This window comes from Rhinatrema bivittatum, chromosome 9, assembly GCF_901001135.1.
Source record: "Rhinatrema bivittatum chromosome 9, aRhiBiv1.1, whole genome shotgun sequence".
Taxonomy (NCBI): Eukaryota; Metazoa; Chordata; class Amphibia; order Gymnophiona; family Rhinatrematidae; genus Rhinatrema; species Rhinatrema bivittatum.
In genome coordinates this window covers 216608561-216625502 of record NC_042623.1, presented here as the reverse complement: position 1 = coordinate 216625502, position 16942 = coordinate 216608561, and the positions used below count along the sequence as shown (strand labels likewise).

Genomic DNA, 16942 nt, shown 5'->3' with positions numbered 1-16942 from the left:
TGAATTTTCAAAGGAGTTAAGCGTGTAAATGTAACATACTATCGAAGCAATTTTCAAAGGCTCACTTACTCGAGTAAAGTGTGTTTACACGTGCAAAACCCAATTTTAAGGGAGTAAATGTTTTTTAAAATCCTGCCCAAAGGAGCCAATTCCCATAGTCATTTATGAACACAAAATCTGGTTTCATATGCATATATGGCTCTTACATCAAAGTATGCATGTAACCCGGTTTTATGTGTGCTTTACATGAACAACCTGAAGCTGTGTGTGAGTTGGCACTTACATGCAAACTTGTTGATTTTAAAAAGTATGGGCTTGACATTCAAAAGCATTTAGCTGCTTAAAACTGGGTTTTACAGGCCTAAATGTATTCTACCTGTGTAAGTTGGCTTTTGAAAGTTGCTACAATACTATGTTACATTTATATGTGTAATTCCTTTGAAAATTCATCTGTATGAATGTAGGTGTACGTGCACAGGTCTTCTGGCCCGCCGAGGAAGAGGTACCTAGCCACGTATGCACAAATCTGCCAAGCAAATGTATGTGCACACATCACTTTGAAAATCCTTTTTAAAGTCAGCATGTACAGTGCCATTTAGTGCTATGCAGGAGCTATAAAATTACTCTCAAAAGGATCATTTTTCAAATATACGCATTTGTATGTGTAGGTGATGCCAGTTGCATACTAAGGGGGTGTGGAGGGCCCTGGGTGTCAGCCAAGAGGGGGGGGGGGGTGCCAGCCGGGAGGTCAGCGGCCGTGAGCAAGCCCATCCCATTCGTGGCAGGCTCCTGGACTGCGAGCGGAGCCAATCTCACTCGCTGCACAAGAAGAGAGAGGCCTCTGGGCTGTGAGCAGTGGAAGAAGGACTGGTGGAAGCACTGGGCAGGCGCCCAGAGTGCCACGGGTCTGGAACTGGCAGCTGCATATCCTTTTCTTCTTCACATCTGTGCAACCAGGAAAAGGAAGTGGTGGGTCCATGCTGACGGGAAAAAAGGTAAGGTCATGCAGTCGCGGCCCAAAGCAAAATGTTTCGGGTCACATGAAAAGGCAGCATTGGCATTTGAGTGGGTGAAGAGTGGGTGAAGAGTGGGTGACTCGCCAGATGATGGCTATTGACACAATACCCTTATTAAATAAAACATACACATGCTTACTGTGACTCCTACATCGCTCTAAGCTTCAACAGCAAGAGGTAATGGAAAAAAAGGATTTGCACTCATAAAGAGGGGAGTAGCTGGCTTGTTACGGCGGTTACTACCCCAAACCAAATATGCCTGATACTTCACTTTCAATGCATATACAGCATAGCTCTCTGCTTCAATGACAGGGGAGAAGAATAACTGATACTTCACACATCCAGCAGAGCTCTCTGCTACAACGGCAAAGGAGAAGAAAAGGGTTCGCAGGTCACTCAAAACGCGGGGAGTAGCTGGCTTGTTACGGCAGTTACTACCCCAAACCAAATGTGCCTGATACTTCACTTTCCATGCATATCCAGCATGGTTCTCTGCTGCATCGGCATGGGAGAAAGACTGATACACCACGCATTTCCAGCATAGCTCTCTGCTTCAACGGCAGGGGGAAAAAAAAAAAAAACAAACCAAAAACAAAAAAACTGATGCTTCACGCATATCCTGCATAGCTTCAACGACAGGGGTGAAGAAAAAAAAAAGGATTCGCAATCACAAAGCGAGGAGTAGCTGGCTTGTTACGGCGGTTACTACCCCAACCAAATGTGCCTGATACTTCACTTTCAAGGCATATCCAGCATGGCTCTCTGCTTCTACAGCAGGGGAGAAGAAAAAAAAACCACAAGAGCTGTACAACATAGTCTAGGTAAAACAAATAAGCATGGGTGTAGCTTGCTTATCGCAGCGGTTACTGCCCCTACTACCCCTAACTAATCAAGCTAGATATTTCACTTGCATGCAGCTCCATCACTGCTCTCTACTTAATGGTGGGGGGTGGAAGGGGAATAGAACAAGGAGCTAAGAGTAACAGATAAGAATGAGAGAAAAAATGTGTGAGGCTTGCTGGGCAGACTGGATGGGCCATTCGGTCTTCTTCTGCCGTCATTTCTATGTTTCTATGTTTCTATGAGTGCACGTGGAGCAACAAGAGCGCTGATTCCCCCTCCCAACCATGAGTGCAGGAAGCAGAGCTGCACTAGCCCAGTACGGCTTCAAGAAAATGAAGAGTCCCTGTCTGTTGCAGGGGCTGAAGGAGGAAGCTGCTGCTTCTGATGGGGAGCGAGGTAGGAGGAAATGTGAGAGAGTGTTTTTGTGTATGTGTGTGTGTGAGCATGTCTGTGTATGTCTGTCTGTCTGGAATAGTGTGTTGTGTGTGTGTATGGGAGTCTGTGTGTGAGGAGAGGGAGCCTCTGTGAAGGGGTATGTGTGCAAAGGAGAGAGGGCATCTGTGTGAGGGAGAGGAGAACCGGAGATCACTGGGGGGGGGGGGGGGGGGGGGGATAGAGAAGTAAATTTGGAGGGGGGAAGTGGGATGGAGAAATGAATCTGAGGGGAGGGGGTGCCAAAGGAAGTATCCACCCCGGGTGCCAAATACTTTAGGTATACCACTGGGTGATGCTATATGGATGGATTTATAAGGAAAAGAACTGAATCAATATTTAACATGTAAAACGCAATTTAAATTTTAAACTGGATTCCTAGCTAGAGTTGGAGTCTTAAATATTTGGTACAGGATTATATGCCGAATATATAAGGGAAGGGCAATTTTCAAAAAGTCAGGGTACATGGCTTTTGAAAACTGCACAGATCTCAGCAGTGTAACAGCAAATGCAGGGATCAACAATGTGTGTAATGTTACATGGGTTAGGAGGAGGCATTCCTGGGGGCAAGATCAAGTTGGGGGAAAGAAATAATGCACACAGATCACATTATCAAATCTATCAGCTTAATTTTAAAAAGCATTTACACACTTAAAATTGGATTTTATATGTGTAAATGCACTTTACTTGAGTAACTGGGCTTTTCAAAATTGCTACAATAAATGCCATTGATTATCCATAGGATTTACATAACTGTACCTTACTCGAGTAAATTACGGACAAAAGAAAAAAGGCGGAGGCATTCTATTTGCAGCCAAGAAAGAGCTGAGATTCACCCAACTCCCAGCCATGTCTGATTCCAAACTAGAATTAGGCCTATTCAAAACCAACCGACTCCAAATCCTCCTCGTTTACGCTCCGCCAGAACTTCTTGATTCAGACGCCTCTCCCATCATAGAAATCATTGCAAAACACAGTAATCTGGACTCCCCAGCTATGATCCTAGGAGATTTCAACCTCCATGTTGATAACTCAAAACTCAAAACCAACTGTGAGGCCTTTCTCACCTCCCTTTCAGCTATGGGCTTCAAGCAGATTATCAACAAGCCCACCCACAAAGCTGGCCACACCCTGGACCTTATTTTCATAAACTCTGGACTCACTCACTCATCCCACCCCAAATGCACTTCAGTCCCCTGGTTGGACCACTCCTTAATCTCCTCCACCTTCACAATGACAGAAATCCCCAAAACTCACCCCCTTCAATCCTTGTTTCTCTATAGGAGATCATGCTCGTCTGATGTCCTCAGCAATCACCTGGCCAAAGAACTTCCTCACATAGACCTCTCAAACCCCAACTCAGCTCTACTATCCTGGAGCAACATCACAGAGACAGTAGCAAATAAATTATGTCCACTAACAACTAAAAAAATTAATCCCACCTCTCAAAGGAGACAACCGTGGTTCACCAATGAACTCCGAAAACTTAAACAAAGCCTCAGACAGAAAGAAAACTAATGGCAACAAAGCCCCCATGCCCCAGCACACTATCCGCTTACAAATCTGCCCTCCACCTCTACAGGAACTCCACCTTATGGTCAAAAAGGGATTTCTACGCTCTAAGGATTCACGACCTCATTTTCGACGCTAAAGCACTATTCTCCCACGTATCCAAACTAACACAAACTAGCGCACCATCTATTCCTAACGACCAAGCACAATCCAAAGCCGACAAACTGGCATTCTTCTTCCAAAGCAAAATCTCCAACCTCTTAACTCTCCTACCCCCTTGCCCCACCTCTTCTACTAGCTCCTACCATCTCCCAAATAAAGGATTCTCTCTTGAATCGTTTGAACCCATTACTGCCCTGGAGATTCAAACTCTATTAAAGAAAATAAAACCTTCTACCCATCCCTACGACCAAATCCCAACAAAACTACTCCTGCTAGTACCTGACACCATTTCCAAACCTCTAGCTGATATCATAAACTGCTCGTTATCACAAGGAATCTTCCCAGTCGCCCTAAAACTTGCCTCTCTTAAACCTCTTCTAAAAAAACCGAACTTGGACCCAAAGGAGCCCAATAACTACTGCCCTATCTCAAATCTACCTTTTGTAGCCAAGCTTATAGAAAAACTAGTCAACTCTCAACTTTCAGATTACTTCGAAGATCACAAAATTCTGCACCCAACCCAATACAGGTTCCGTAAGGCACTAAGCACCGAAACCCTACTCATCTCTCTGCCTGATCACCTCATCATGGGTTTGGACAAAGGACAATCCTTTTTACTAATTCTCCTTGATCTCTCGGCGGCTTTCGACACCGTAAACCACTCCTGCCTCCTCAACCGACTATCTGACTTTACTTGGTTCAAATATTTCCTCAGAAACAGAGGCTATAAAGTCAGAATCAACAATAAAGAGTCCCCTCGCTTCAATTCATCACTAGGAGTTCCTCAGGGTTCCTCCCTGTCCCCCACTCTCTTCAACATTTATCTCCTTCCTCTCTGTCAGCTGCTAACTAACTTTAAACTAAAACACTTCCTATATGCCGACAACGTGCAAATCTTGATCCCCATTACAGAATCCATTACAAAAACACTCAAGCACTGGGAAAATAATCTCCGAGAGATCAACCTCCTCCTCTCTAACCTAAACCTGATACTCAATTCAGCTAAGACGGAACTCCTCCTCATTTCCCCGGATGATAGTGATACTCCTCAAAGGTCACTCACCAATACCTTTGTCACCCAAGCAAGAGACCTGGGAGTATTAATCGACAACCGTCTGAATTTAAAAGCATTCGTCAACCACACAACCAAGGACTGCTTCTATAAACTGCAGGTACTAAAAAGAATTAAACCACTTCTTCACTTTCAAGACTTCAGAACTGTCCTCCAAGCTGTAGTATTCTCCAAGATAGACTACTGCAACTCCATTTTGCTAGGTCTCCCCACCTCCTCCATCAAACCTCTTCAGATGCTTCAAAACGTGGTGGCCAGAATCCTTACAAACTCCTGAAGAAGAGACCTCATCTCTCTCATTCTCAAAAATCTACACTATCAATACATTTCAGAATTCCACACAAGTCCCTCACCATCATCCACAAAACCATCCACAACCAAGCTCCTCTCAACCTTCAATTCCCACTCAGACTACACACCTCATCCAGACCTGTCATAGAAGCCTATAGAGGATCCCTGCATGCCCCCTCAACCAAATCCACACACCATCTAGCATCCAGAGAACGGGCTTTCTCTACAGAGGGACCAACCATATGGAATGCTATTCCCCCTGAACTCAGACAAGAACCCTGCCTGGTGACTTTTAGAAAAAGGCTTAAGACTTGGTTATTTAAACAAGCCTTTCCAGAAACTCACTGATTCAACATAGCAATCATTACTGTACATTCAGCACAATGTAAATAATTGCTCTTCTTGCCGTTGAGTTTCTTATGCTTTGTTCTTCCCCCAGTTCCAGCACCCCTGTTTTATTGTAACTTCTGCTTCACTTCACTTTGTTAATATCTAAGGTTATTGTACCCCCGTTCTATGTAGACGACATGATATGATTGTATCATGAATGCCAGTATAGAAAAGCACCAAATAAATAAATAAAATAAATAAATGGCTTTTGAAAATTGTACGCTAGTATTTACATTTACATATGTAACTCCTTTTAAAATTCAACTGTATGTGCATCATTTCAAAGGAAAACTTACCCCCAGAAAAAGCAGGTACAAATCTCTGTGGGTACTTTTTCCCAAGGTAATTTTCAGAAGGAAACTACCAAGATCATTTATCATTTCGCATTAGGAATGCGATAAGAGTAATAACAAGGGCAGGGAAAAGTTTTTATCACACATGCCATGTGCATGAGTGAGAGAGAGAGAGAGAGCACATCTGTATAGAAATCAATATGTTACTCTCTATTTATACCACTGTAAGAGGAGATACTTTTATCTCAGTGTGGGGTTTTGGGGGGGGGTTACATACACAGTCAGAGGTACGAACAGCAAAGTTTATTTATTTATTTATTGATTGATTTTTATATACCGTCATTCGGTCAAGCCATCACAACGGTTTACAAATGTCACAGCATCAGTAAATACATCAAGTAAATAAACTATAAATTAAAAGGCTTATTACATTAATAGTAAGGATACAATAAATACTCAGTAAAATTAAGAGTAAAAGAATGTTAAAAAATATTAAGGTCAGAGAGGTCATAAGAGGCGGGGGTATGTTACGTATTGTATTGTTTCAGATTTTATCTTGTTGTGAATCCTCAAATGCTTTACTGAATAACCAAGTTTTCAAATTAGATCTGAATAACTTGGGGTTTGGTTGTGTGCATAAGGAAACCGGTAATGAGTTCCAGATTTTGGGGTCTGCTATGGAGATAGCTCTTTTTCGTACGTCGGATAAATGAGTCGTTATTATCGAGGGAATTGTTAAAAGGCCTTGACCGGCGGAACGAAGATTTCTACCTGGGACATGAAGCCTGATTGCTGCATTTAGACAATCTGTTTGCTCATCATTAATGATCTTATATAGTAAACAAAGTACTTTAAATTCAATGCGCTGTTTTATTGGAAGCCAATGTAGAGATATCAGTGCCAGGAAAAATAGTGGAAAGTGTTCTAAACATCAAAATCACAGAACATATAGAAAGACATGGTTTAATGGAACAAAGTCAGCATGGCGTTACCCAGGGCAAGTCTTGCCTCACAAATCTGCTTCACTTTTTTGAAGGAGTTAATAAACATGTGGATAAAGGTGAACCGGTAGATATAGTATACTTGGATTTTCAGAAGGCATTTGACAAAGTTCCTCATGAGAGGCTTCTAGGAAAAGTAAAATGTCATGGGATAGGTGGCGATGTCCTTTCGTGGATTGCAAACTGGCTAAAAGACAGGAAACAGAGAGTAGGATTAAATGGGCAATTTTCTCAGTGGAAGGGAGTGGACAGTGGAGTGCCTCAGGGATCTGTATTGGGACCCTTACTTTTCAATATATTTATAAATGATCTGGAAAGAAATACGACGAGTGAGATAATCAAATTTGCAGATGACACAAAATTGTTCAGAGTAGTTAAATCACAAGCAGATTGTGATAAATTGCAGGAAGACCTTGTGAGACTGGAAAATTGGGCATCCAAATGGCAGATGAAATTTAATGTGGATAAGTGCAAGGTGATGTATATAGGGAAAAATAACCCATGCTATAATTACACAATGTTGGGTTCCATATTAGGTGCTACAACCCAAGAAAGAGATCTAGGCGTCATAGTGGATAACACATTGAAATTGTCGGTACAGTGTGCTGCAGCAGTCAAAAAAGCAAACAGAATGTTGGGAATTATTAGAAAGGGAATGGTGAATAAAACGGAAAATGTCATAATGCCTCTGTATCGCTCCATGGTGAGACCGCACCTTGAATACTGTGTACAATTCTGGTCGCCGCATCTCAAAAAAGATATAATTGCGATGGAGAAGGTACAGAGAAGGGCTACCAAAATGATAAGGGGAATGGAACAACTCTCCTATGAGGAAAGACTAAAAAGGTTAGGACTTTTCAGCTTGGAGAAGAGACGACTGAGGGGGGATATGATAGAGGTGTTTAAAATCATGAGAGGTCTAGAACGGGTAGATGTGAATCGGTTATTTACTCTTTCGGATAGTAGAAAGACTAGGTGGCACTCCATGAAGTTAGCATGGGGCACATTTAAAACTAATCGGAGAAAGTTCTTTTTTACTCAACGCACAATTAGACTCTGGAATTTGTGCCAGAGGATGTGGTTAGTGCAGTTAATATAGCTGTGTTTAAAAAAGGATTGGATAAGTTCTTGGAGGAGAAGTCCATTACCTGCTATTAAGTTCACTTAGAGAATAGCCACTGCCATTAGCAATGGTTACATGGAATAGACTTAGTTTTTGGGTACTTGCCAGGTTCTTATGGCCTGGATTGGCCACTGTTGGAAACAGGATGCTGGGCTTGATGGACCATTGGTCTGACCCAGTATGGCATTTTCTTATGTTCTTATGTTCTTATGTTATCTATTTTTTTTCCCCTGTTAGTAGTCTTGCCGCTGAGTTCTGTAGAATCTGTAAAGGACGCAGTGTAGAGTTGGGTAGCCCAAGTAAAATAGAATTGTAATAGTTGATTGGAAAAGATTAGCAGTTGTAATACAGTTCTAAAGTCATTTAAGGACAGTAGGGGTTTTAGATGTCTTAAGGTTAATAGTTTATAATAACCATCTTTAAATTTTAAGGCAATATGTTTTTTCAAATTTAGTGGTTGATGCAATACAGTGCGCTCAGCCAAGCGCACTATTTAACACGCTGTCGGATGGGTTAAATAGGTGCTAATCCACCCCAAATGCAATAGGAGGATTATTGCCTATTTAACGCGCATCCAATGCAGAGTGAATGAGTTAGCGCTCATCACATGCAAATGCATGTGAATGAGGCTACTACTCATTCACTCCAAATGCAAAAAATTAAATGTGTGACCCAAACGCACATTTATTGCTCAGATATTAACACCTGCCTGGAGCAGGCGTTAATAGCTGAGCGCACTGAAAAAAAGTACAGAAAAGCAGAAAAAAATGTTTCTGTACTTTTTTTAAAGTTTAAAATTTTTTTTTAAAAATTCTGCCGGCCGCTTTGAAGACCGACACCAATATGCTAGGCGTCGGATTTCATAACTGGCCGGCTGCAGCAATGAAAACAGATGCCAAGTTTATCGGCATCGGTATTCATAACCGGCAGACCACCGTAACCACGGGGTCGGGTTATCAAGGAGGCGCTAAGGTCGCGTTAGCATCCCTAGCACCTCCTTGCTAGCGCGACCCCCTAATTTGTTTATTGCATGGCGCCCCCCTTATGGGCGCCATGCATGCGCTAAGAAAGCGGGCACTGAAAAGTCAGCGCCCTCTTTCCGCAAATTTTATTGCATTGGCCCCTGAGTTTGCTATCCAAAAAGATTCCTAGATCTCTGGTGAAAGTGTTAGTTTGATTTCGGTCTGAGTGTTGTTGACTTTGAGCAGAGGGAGTTTGTCAGTAACCATTTCTCTATCCAGAAAAAATATTTCTATTGTGTTAACATTGAGTATTAGTTTCATATGATTTAATAAGGTTTTGATTATCGCTAGATACATAGAGGTTGTTTTATGCTCTTTTTCAATGGAATCCTAGATCAGTAGCATCGCTTGAATTGATGAAAGGTACAAGAGGAGTTGATTTGTACAATGCACTTTAAACCTAGCTTCTTCAGTGATGTCAACTTTCCTGTTCGTACCTCTGACTGTTTGTATAAAACCACCCCCCCCCCCAAACCCCACACCAAGTTAAAAGTACACTGTCTTACAGTAGTATATATAGAGAGTGACATATTGATTTTTCTCTCTCTCTCTTACAGCATGTGCGATAAAATCTTTTCCCTGGTAACGCACGGCTAACGTGTGGAAATTGCCTATGTGATGTGGCATCAGAGTAATTAGCCTAACCACACCCCTTTTTTTATCACAAGTGCTATTTTCGCTATATAGCATTTTGATAAATCTAGGCCTATGTTTGTAATTTTCCTTACAATCAGTCTGATACAGTACAGTGCGCTCCGGTGCGCACTGTTAGCCCGGGTTTGGACACGCGTTTTTGATGCACTAGCTTTACCCTTATACAGTAAGGGGTAATAGTGTGTCGAAAACGTGCGGCCAACCCTCCCGAAACTAATAGCGCCTGCAACATGCAAATGCATGTTGATGGCCCTATTAGTTATTCCCGCGCGATACAGAAAGTAAAATGTGCAGCCAAGCCGCACATTTTACTTTCAGAAATTAACTCTTGCCAAAGGCTGGCGTTAATTTCGGCCGGCACCAGGAAAGTGTACAGAAAAGCAGTAAAAACTGCTTTTCTGTACACCCTCCGACTTATTATCATAGTGATATTAAGTCGGAGGCCCCAAAAGTAAAAAAAAAAAAAAAATTAAAAATCTGCCCGCGGCCCACGGGTCTGAAGACGGACACTCAATTTAGCTGGCATCCGTTTTCCAAACCCATGGCTGTCAGCAGACTTGAGAACCGACGCCGGAAAAATTGAGCGTCGGCTGTCAAACCCGCTGACAGCCGCCACTCCTGTCAAAAAGGAGGCGCTAGGCATGCATGTTATAAAATCCAGGGGGTGCACAATTGTGCAACTTGCGCGCGCCGAGCCACGCAGCCTGCCTCCGTTCCACCCCCCGCACCTTCCTCTCCCTTGCCCTACCTAACCAGCCCCCCAGCCCTACCTAGAACCCCCCCTTACCTTTGTTGAAGAAGTTACGTGCGCCAGCTGACTGCAAATGGCTGCTGTGCCTGGAGGCTCAGGCCACGCCCCGTCCCCGGACCACCCCGGACCGTCCACGCCCCACCCCTTTTTGCAAGCCCCGGGGACATACGCGCATCCCGGGGCTTGCGCGTGCCACCGATCCTATGCAAAATAGGCTCGGCGCACGCAGGGTTTTTTTTTAAGGGTTACGTGTGTAACTTATGCGCGTGACCCTCTTAAAATCTGCTCCAAGGTGTGTAATCTTAAAACGTGCCCTCACTATGGATTAAAGGGTGATTTTCAAACATTCTATGACACAAATAGCAAAGGTTGCTTACCTGTAACAGGTGTTCTCACAGGACAGCAGGATGTTAGTCCTCACATATGGGCGACATCATCAGGATGGAGCCCAATCACGGAAAACTTCCATCAAAGTTTCCAGAACTTTGACTGGCCCCTACTGGGCATGCCCAGCCTGGCACTAACCCTGCAGCCAGCAAGGGTCCCCCTTCAGTCTTATTTAAAAGCTACAGGCAGTGCCGAAAATAAAATAATAAAACGTTACGAACCCAACACCACGGGGCAACGGGCGGGTTTCATGAGGACTAACATCCTGCTGTCCTGTGAGAACACCTGTTACAGTTAAGCAACATTTGCTTTCTCACAGGACAAGCAGGATGGTAGTCCTCTCATATGGGTGAGTACCGAGCTGAAGATGTCCGAACATGCACCAAATGTATCCAAAGACGTGCCACAGGCACAATAACTGAGGTGGAATTTGGTAGAGGGCATACTGAACCCCACCGGGCAGGTGGAAGGGTGTTGGTATGTCACGTTGTAAATAGGTTGCGCAAGACAGACTGGCTGAAGATGGAATCTTGTCTTCCGGCTTTGTCCAAGCAATAGTGGGCTGTAAAGGTGTGGAGAGAACTCCAGGTAGCAGCCCTGCAATTGTCAGGAAGCGGCACCGATCACAGGTGTGCTACTGAAGTCACCATGGCCCTCACAGAGTGTGCTTTAACACGGTCTTGAAGTGGAATGCCCACTTGCTGATAGCAGAAGGATATGCAGACCGCCAACCAAGAGGAGAGAGTCTGCTTACCCACAGGCTTCCCCAACTTGTTAGGGTGGAAAGAGACAAACAATTGAGTGCTTTCCCTGTGGGCAGCTGTACGGTCTAGGCAGAATGCTAGAGCCCTTTTACAGTCAAGGTTATGCAGAGCCTGTTCTCCTGGATTGGCATGGGGCCTGGGAAAAAAGGTAGGTAGTATGATGGATTGATTGAGATGAAAATACGAAACTGCCTTAGGTAAGAATTTAGGGTGAGTGCGGAGTACCGCCCGATCCTGCAGAAGTTTAGTGTAAGGCGGATAGGTAACTAGGGCCTGCAATTCACTAACTCTGCGAGCTGAAGTGATAGCCAAAAGGAAAATCAAAGGTCACAGGAGTGAAGAGGCTCGAATGGTGGCTTCATGAGCTGACCCAAAACCAAATTAAGGGCCCAAGAAGGGGCCGGAGGACGTAGTGGAGGCTTGATGTGAAGCAAACCCTTCAAAAAACGTGTTACAAGGGGTTGTACTGATATAGGGACATCCCTGACACCTTTATGGAAGGTGGCTACCGCACTGACATGCATTCTGATGGAAGAAGTCTTAAGACCAGACTCTGATAGATGCCAGAGATAGTCCAGAAACTTCGGGATTGGACAGGAAAAGGGGTCAAGGGACTGAGAAGAGCACCATGACGTGAACCTTTTCCATTTGTAAGAGTAAGACTTTCTCGTGGAAGGCTTCCATGAAGCAATCAAGACACGGGAAACTGGTTCAGAAAGGTTAAGTGGCTGAAGGATTAACCTTTCAACATCCATGCTGTCAGGGACAAGGCTTGAAGATTGGGATGGTGGAGGCACCTGTCGTTTTGAGTGATCAGAAGTGGGTCCTTTCCCAAGGGAATGTGCCTGCAGATGGAGAGATCCTGAAGTACTGGAAACCACACTTGGCGTGGCTAGTGAGGTGCTATCAGGATCATGGTTCCCTTGTCCTGACGTATCTTCACGAGAGTCTTCGAGAGAAGAGGAAGTGGAGGGAATGCATAGAGCAGACCGGTTGCCCATGAGAGGAAGAATGCGTCTCTGGGTTGAGAGTGTTTGCTGAGAATGAGAGAGCAGTAGTTCTCCACTTTGCGGTTTTGTGGGGACGCAAAGAGGTCTATCTGAGGACATCCCCATTGTTGGAAGATGGAGTTTGCTACCAAGGGGTTGAGAGACCACTCGTGCGGTTGAAAGACGCGACTCAGCTTGTCTGCCAACACATTGTCCACTCCCGGCAAGTAGGTGGCCTTGAGGTACATCGAATGGGAGAGAGCTTCCACCCAAATCTGCGCAGCTTCCTGACACAGAAGGAAGGAGCCCGTGCCTCCCTGCTTGTTGATGTACCACATGGCCACCTGGTTGTCCGTCTGAATCAGGATGACTTGATTTGAGAGGTGATCCTAAAAAGCCCTGAGAGCATATCTGATTGCTCCAAGCTCCAGGAAATTTATTTGGTGTTTGGCTTCCTCTGGAGACCAAGATCCTTGTGTCTGTAGATCGGCCACGTGGGCTCCCCATCCGAGGTTGGAAGCGTCGGTGGTGAGAGTGATTTGAGGGTCTGGAGCCTGGAAGGGGATGCCCTGGAGGAGATTGATCTGATTTTTACACCAGGCGAGAGAGACGGCGTGAGTCGGTGACGTGGACAACGGTCGACAGGGGCTGAATGGATTGAGTCCATTGAGACCTTAGAGTCCAGTGCATGAGTCTCATGGCCAAGCAGGCCATTGGTGTGACATGGACTGAGGATGCCATGTGTCCCAGGAGGACGAGAAATTGGTGTGCAGTCGCGGAGTGCTGTGACTGTAGCTGGTGAGCAAGAGACACGAGAGTTAGTGCTCATTGTCGAAGCAGGAAAGCCTTTGCCTGCAAGGTGTCCAAGTCTGCCCCAATGAACGACAAGGTTTGGGATGGGACTAAGTAGGATTTGTCGTAGTTGACGAGAAATCCTAATGAAATTAGAATGCGTAAGGTTAATTGAGAGACAACAGAGCAGCTTGCTGAGTGGGAGCCCTGATTAACCAATCGTCCAGGTAGGGGTAGACGTGAACACCTTGGGTTCTGAGGAAGGCTGCGATGACCACGAGGCATTTTGTAAAGACTCGTGGCGCAGATGCTAGGCCGAATGGAAGCACTCGATATTGATAGTGCTTGGGGCCTACTAGAAACCTCAGGTATTTGCGATGAGATGGAGTTATCGCAATATGAGTGTATGTGTCCTGGAGGTCCAGAGATCAGAGTCAGTCTCCTGTTTGTAGAAGAAGTAGAAGCGAGCCCAAGGTGACCATCTTGAACTTTTCTTGCTGGAGGTACTTGTTGAGGGCCCGTAGGTCCAGAATAGGACGAACGCCTCCCGATTTTTGGGGATTAGAAAGTACCGGGAATAGAACCCTAGGCCGTGCTGAGAGTATGGTATGGGTTCTATTGCTTTGGACTGGAGAAGGAGGGAGACCTCTTGATCCAGAAGAATGGAGTGATCGGATGTTCTCCACATCGGTAGAGGTGGGGTGTCCGGAGGCACGGAGAGAAAGTTCAGATGGTAACCCTGAGCAATTATTGCCAATACCCATTGGTCTGAGGTGATTGAGTGCCATATGTTGGGGAAGCGGCACAATCGACCTTCCACTGGTATGTGAGGCAGTGGAATCTGGCTGCTGCTCTCTAGGTGGAAGTCAAAAACCTGAAGCAGGCCCTGGTTGAGGAGCTGCTTGTGGCTTTTGTTTACGTGTTTGATGAGAATGCGGTTTTTGATAAGGTCTCATGGCAGGGGATCTGGTTGGTGGCGGGTAGGACTTCTTCAGGTGGAAGAAGGATTTCTTAGAGTCCTTCCTGAAAGGATGTTTTGAAGAGAAGTCGGAAGGCATCAGAGAGAGCTGTCTTAGGGTCTCAAGATGGTCCTTTAGTTCCGCCACCGCTCGTTGAATCTGTTCGCCAAACAGATTATCTCCGAAACAAGGCAGGTTGGAGAACCTGTCTTGTACGTCTGGGCAAAGGTCAGAAGACTTGAGCCAGGCCCACCTACTCGCCGAAATAGCAGCTGCAGATACTCTAGTAGAAGTATCAAAGATGTCATAAGATGTTCTGAGCTCATGTTTGCCTGCCTCAAAACCCTTGTTTACTAGGGTTTGTAATTGTTCTTGAAACTGCTGAGGCAGGGAGTCCAAGAAGTCCTGTATCTGCTTAAAAATGACCCTATTATATATGACCCTGGCATCTAGGAACTTCTGTTCCTTGCCAGGTAGAACAGAAGAGTGAGGCTTCTACCTTTTGCTCTCTTCTGTGCAGACTCCACCACTACAGAGTGGTGATCTAACTGTGATTTCTGAAAGCCTGGAGCTGACTGCACCAAATAGGTAGTGTCAGCTTTCCTGTGGACTGGAGGAATGGAGCCAGGATGTTCCCAGTTCTTCTTCAGGAGATCCAGAAGAACCTGGTGGATAGGAATAGAGGTGATTACTTTAGGGACATCCAGGAATTGTAGCAACTCCATCATCTGGTGCCTATCATCATGTTCAGTCTGTAATTGGAAGGGAACCAATTCAGACATTTCCTTCACAAAATTTATAAAGGAGAGGTCCTCTGGAGGAGAACGCTTCCTACTTTCAGTGGGTGAAGGTGGTGAAGGTAAATCATCGGTGTCTGGAGAGGAATCATCAGTCCAGGTATCAAAAGGATCAGCACCTGTCCCTCTAGGAAGTAGAGGGGGACAGGATGGTGGGATCCCTGAAGATCCTGGTCTAGGCTCTGAAGGAATCGAAGGAATTATCAGAGGCACCGATGAAGGCATCAAAGGCACTGGCACAGGCATCGAGGGCATCAATGGATGGCTCGGTGGCGCCAATGGACGTATCGGCACCGATGGCTGAGGCAGAAGCCGTGATGGAGGGATGCAGAACGGTGTTTCTTCTCCCAATGACACTGTAAGTGGGGAGGGCACCGGAGCCATCAGAGACCCGGGATCCATTGGTGGAAAAGCGGCCATGAGCGCTTCCAACCTGGAGAGCAGCGGTGCCAGCGCTGCTGGAATCGGGTTGATGATTGGTTCCGCAATCGGTACCGGTGTCGGTGCCAGAGGAACCTGAAGTTGTTGCATCGCCTTGTCGATGGCCTCCTGAACCATCCAGTCCAGTTCTTCTCGGAGACCTGGAGCAAGTAGCCCCGGTTCCGGAACAGAAGAGGGAGGCAGAGGCATAGCTGGAGGGACCACCATTAAAGGCAGAGTCACGGCTCCCGATCCCCTGTCAGGTGAGGGTTGCCTCGGTGACCCGGTCGCAGAAACGGTCAGTGCCTTTTCTGGACGGGGTTTCTTCGACAGCGGCTTGGACGATGGCGAGGTCGATGATTTTGCTCCCTCGATGGTCCGAGACTTACGGTGTTGATGGCGATGTTTGTCCCTGTGATCCCCTTGGTCCTGAGGGGGAGTAGAAGGTGTCAATGGCCGAGAAGTCGTCAATGCCGGATGGTCACTGGCCGGTTGTCGATGCTGGCGTGAAGCTGACGGTGCCGGCTCTGACGACGTTGATGCAATGGATGGAGTCAGGGTTTGAGCACGGAAGAGAAGTTCCATCTTCTCCATTCTGGCCTTGTGACCCTTTGTGTCATTAGGGCACATTTGGTGCAGGTCAAGACATCGTGCTCGCGTCCTAGACACATTACACAGACTTTATGGGGGTCTGTGATAGACATGGTGTGGGTACAGTCCGGGCACCGACGGAACCCCGACGCCATGGCCATGGAAAAAATCGAGCCGCGGTACGGTCGACGGCGAGTAGGCCGCGATGGCCAAACTCGATGGTAATCAACGGAAAACGGGTAAAAACTTACCGGAGTACCGAGGTCTGAAAAATGTTAGAGGAGGGACCCCCGTGGGGCAAATTAACATTTAGTAATTCCGTGAGGAAAATTCCTGTCAGGAATCTCTGCAGAGCTCCTTTACCGCAAGGCTACTGCTTCGCAGAAAAAAGAAGACTGAAGGGGGACCCCTGCTGGCTGCAGGGTTAGTGCCATGCTGGGCATGCCCAGTAGGGGCCAGTCAAAGTTCTGGAAACTTTGACAGAAGTTTTCCGTGATTGGGCTCCATCCTGATGATGTCATTCATATGTGAGGACTACCATCCTGCTTGTCCTGTGAGAAACGAACATATGTTAGATCAATTCCAATGTGGATTTATGCATATAAGTCCACTTTGAAAATTATCCCAACAAATCTACCTCTTACAAGTTATACCTGCTATTTGGTATGCACAGAATTTTCC

General features: G+C 45.7%; 1 protein-coding gene across 18 annotated transcripts in view; it reads right to left on the bottom strand.

Moving 5' to 3' along the window:
• MBNL1 (muscleblind like splicing regulator 1) overlaps nucleotides 1-16942 on the bottom strand; it is a 623451-nt gene that overhangs the window by 33861 nt on the left and 572648 nt on the right. The window lies entirely within an intron of this gene.